This window comes from Carassius carassius, chromosome 11, assembly GCF_963082965.1.
Source record: "Carassius carassius chromosome 11, fCarCar2.1, whole genome shotgun sequence".
Lineage (NCBI taxonomy): Eukaryota > Metazoa > Chordata > Actinopteri > Cypriniformes > Cyprinidae > Carassius > Carassius carassius.
In genome coordinates, this window is record NC_081765.1 from 17,606,597 (window position 1) to 17,611,142 (window position 4,546).

The 4,546-nt window shown below is 34.2% G+C and overlaps 1 long non-coding RNA gene across 1 annotated transcript; it reads right to left on the bottom strand.

Moving 5' to 3' along the window:
* Positions 1 to 278: 278 nt before the first annotated feature.
* On the bottom strand, positions 279 to 1,608 carry LOC132152445 (uncharacterized). Its single transcript, XR_009436513.1, has 4 exons — positions 1,487 to 1,608; positions 1,258 to 1,342; positions 563 to 690; positions 279 to 442 (listed from the first exon to the last, which is right to left on the bottom strand). It is a non-coding gene; the product is annotated as an uncharacterized LOC132152445 (long non-coding RNA).
* Between the last annotated feature and the right edge of the window lie 2,938 nt (positions 1,609 to 4,546).

Below are 4,546 nucleotides of genomic sequence, written 5' to 3' on the forward strand. Positions count from 1 at the left end.
GAGCCTACCTAGTAAAATTATGTATTTACCAAGAATCTTCAGAACACAATATTCACCATTTTCATTTTATTGAAGCATAGAATATAAAGATGATAAAAGTAGCATCAAGACAAATAAGATTCAAGGAAAATAATTATTTATCATCAAAAATACATTAACCTCATATATTAGTCAGTTCACACAGATGAGTGATGAAATGTCCTTAAAAGTCACACAATCCCATCCAGTCAACTGTGATTCAGATCATGCGATACAGTACATATAAGACATGTGATACTGTTCCAGAAAATAATGATTCCTTATCATCACATCTAAACTGGTTTCATCTCCCCATCGTGATCTTCTTCTCTCGTGTCTGGAAACAGTTTGTGGTTGATATCCAGCACCGATGTGGTGTAGCATGTTCTCAGCCAGAGGATCTCTCAGTCCTAAGATCCCAGACCTGGTCAAAGTGTAACAAACAATCCAGATGAAGTTGTTTAATGGACAGAGAGCTCAGCTTATGTTCTGTGTGATTTTAGCAGGGTGAGCAACTATGACCCTTGTAGTATTGTACACTTACCATTCTTCAAGCTGCTTTAAGACCTTTTGAGAAGCTTTTTCTCTGAAGACAATTTACCACATCCTCTTCTTTCACTCCTTTCAAGAGCATCACTTGATCAAAACCCCTCATTTGGCTGATGAGATCATCTGTGCAAAGTGAAATTGTTAAAGTATTGCAATAAACAATTTAATTCTGCAAGAATTAAGAAAAAATTACAGAGGCAAAGGTCTTGCTCATGAGACTCCATTAGCATGTGTAGTTCTCAGAGACTCTAGAATTGATCTAATGTTGCAGTAAATGTGTTTTCTTCCTCTAGAATCTCTCTCCAAAGTTCCTGACTTCTCTCACAAATGTGTTTTAGTCTGTGGAGTGTAAGGCCTTGCTTCAAACCAATCAAATATCAATCCACAATTTATAACACAACGTTTACAATACAATGAGATAATGTCAATTGGTGTTTATATCAATTAAACCACTTTTATGGCACTTGTATGCTTTTAAGAAAAACAGGTAGTGTTTTTTAAAAACTTAAGATTAAAAATGTTTCAGTCACACTTTGCTAACATGCTATAATTATAATAGCTGTATCAAATAAAATAACATAACAATAAAAACATTGGAAAGAATAATCACGGCTGACATGACCAGTCCTGTGAGAGATCATCATAAAGTGCTGTAACACATAACACAGCATTGCTTCAACACACACATACCAGTGGACTTCTGTTTGTTTGAGCACAAGATGGCCGTCTTCATTCCTCATCCTGAGCAAATCATTTCCTTGGTCTTCCTTCTCTTCTGTGAAACAAGATAATCTCTACTTACTCTGTGTGTAATTAATATTGCTCATTAAACATATAATTAAGTTAATTTAAAGTAAGATTCAGACCAGAGCATTTGATGAGTAAATGTTAATTCAAAAATATTAAAAAAAAAAGGTACCTGGGAAGAGCTGATCATGGCAAGATTCACTGAGACTCAGTAATAGCTCTTTTAGTTTTTAGGAAGGTGTGTGAGGGTTGGCTCACCAAAAACTTCTGAAAAAGAAGAGCAGCATTATCTGCAAACAATCCTGTAAGACAGAAATATTATTTCATTACATGCAACTTATTCATTACTTATACATTATTTTTTAGACCATGAAAGCATCCTCTGCAAAGATGCTGTATAATTAATTGCTGTATAAGTCATTAATAGCAAGCTATATTCATATGAGTTGGTTTAAAAATTAATACATGCTAATAGGGCTGTTATCAGTAGTGTAATTGATCTGGTTCTGACAAATTAATCAAAGATTTAATATATATCACGTGACACATTAAACTAGCATTTCTACTCGTGGAGATCACGTATAGTGGGAACATGAACTGATGGGGCTTATTTGAAGTAATTTAATGAGAAGCCAATGAACAATATAAACTTTCTGACTGTGTGATTTTCCAATATTGTGACAGTGTCAGATGAGATTGTCCAGGGGCTTGTACAATATCATACAAGTGTTAAATTGAATTAGTGAATTATTAAGACTTTGATGTGCGACTGTATTTAGGGATCATTTTAAAGACTTTTCCCCTTTCCAAATACCCATACTTGAGGTCTTATTCACTTGAGAGCTTGTGTATGTGACAGTGCGTGCACAAGACTGTCCCCGGTCTTAATAATGCCAAAGCACAGCATCCTTAACACAAACTAAACCTCTCCAATACTGCACCGGAGCGCTTTACAACGCTTAGTGTATCCCATCATGCATCATGTTTTGGAATTAATCGTGAGACTTTTTGCAGAGATCTCACAGGAGGTCACGCAAACCTTTCCAATGTATGTGAAATATTAATAATAATAATTAGATATTGAGAATAATTTAGTAGTAAAACAAAGTGTTGCACGTTTTCTTGGTGCACAGAAAAGTATATTTATTTTGTACATCATTTGTAACTTCTTTTTATCACTTAATTAGAAGCACCACAAATTAAATTGTCATCTTTAATAGGGACTATTGAAAAAACATTTAGAAGTTTATTTTAAAATGCAAAGTTGAAACGAACTTTGTCATGTTAAGATCGACACACACTTGGGATCTTCATGCTCACTTGGGCCAAATAAAGGAAATGTGCAAAGATGGCAAGTGTGGGTATTTGGACCGTACAACAGTTTAAGAAACAACAAATGCTGTGCAAATGATAACAGCAGGAATGTTTGATAAAAGGAACAAACTATCACAGTCACAGACCAACCTGCCTCTGCAGCTTTCTGTCTTCTCCATTTCTGAAGGAATACCTCTCCACAAACACGACTGGGCTGACTGCTTCCTTTACGTCTTTTCAGCTAAAAAATAAATACAAGGGGAGAGAAAATAAAACAGAATTATATACAGAATGTTAATAGTGATCTGTGAGCAAAATATTTAAGATATAAACTAATATGAATGAACTGCAAGATGGGAAAAATTTGTTTTTTTTTTTATTTACATTAGAAAGGTATTACAAGCATGGTACAGTAAATGTGATTACTGTGAAATATGTCATATAAAAGCACATTTAAACACTATCATTACAGTGGTACAACTATAGTTATTTTGGTGATTATTGTGCTATCACGAAACCATAGTAAAACTACAGTTACTGTGGTAAAAAACATGGTAAATGTCTTGTTTACTGGGTTTGACCTACTATTGTAGGTGTCATGGTTACCATGATTTTACTACAAATACAACTTCCATCTTTGAACCTGAAATGAATATAAAACGGATCCCAGGTCTATGGCACGTCACACGACAGATAGAGTTTAATCACCCCAGTTAGCAGCTGTGTTCATTTAGTTAAACACAATGAAACTCAAAGACAGCCTCGGATGACCGATATAATACAGAGAGTAAACATAAGGTGCTCATATGATTAATAAAGAAGACAGAATACATTTTATAACAGGCATTAAAAGAGCATATTTACTACTACTCACCCCACCTGCGGCTCTTGTAAACTGATGGCAAGTATCGCGATGTGTGCTGAATGAGACTTCTTGAACGTGATTTCATAGCGATAAACATCTCATGTCAGTGACGCTAGAGGCGCTTGACCAGCCTTCAGTTTTTGATGCTTTGGGAGTGAATGGGTTGACGCACAGCGCGTGATGCGCGTGGTGGAAGTGGCGGTGCTGTAAATTAATTATGTATTATTATTATTTAGGTCTTTTTCGGTTATTATTTCGAAGCTGTGTTGATTTGCTGTTTATTGATATTTTTAAAACTATAAGGCTACATCTATCAACATTTATTTAGATGTTATCATTGTATTCATTCATTTCTTTATTTTAATTATATTATTTCGGTCTTATTACCGGTGAAATATTACAGTAAGCCAGAACACGGGCCGAGCGGGGCTCATTCTAAGCCCATTAGCCACAATCCAACGCGGACATTCATATCGCAGAATCTGACAGCGATCAGCGGCTCATCAGCAACAGCATTTTTAAGCAGCCTTTACAATAACCTTAATAAAAACTTTTAACTTTAGAGTCTAAAGTAAAAAAAAAAAAAAAAAAAAAAAAGATCTCTGCTAGATTATTTATTTATTTATTTATTTATTTTTTCTTTTTATTTAAACTATATTGTTTCTAAATGTGAAAATGTGTTACAGTTATGTGTCAAGGACTTGATATTGATATCAGTAATTAAAAAAAAATCTAGGCCTATGAAAAAAATAAAAATCAATAAAAAAAAGTAAAAAAAGAACCATTGTGCATTTTACAGCAAAAAAAGTTTTAATGTGTGTTTTTGTCACCAGCAATACAGTATGTTGCTCAGTTTTGTTACAGTAAGTTAAGCTCCGATTTTTAAAAAAAAAAGTTTCAGTAAGTTTCTTCTGTTGTCCTGTGGGGGGAAAAATTAATTAATCAGAAAGTATCGTGCTGATGCACGAAAGATGCCTCCAATTGAAATGCATTAGTTTAAAAAAAACGTGCTGCAATCACGAAAATAACGAAATAAACGTGTCCATGCCACGA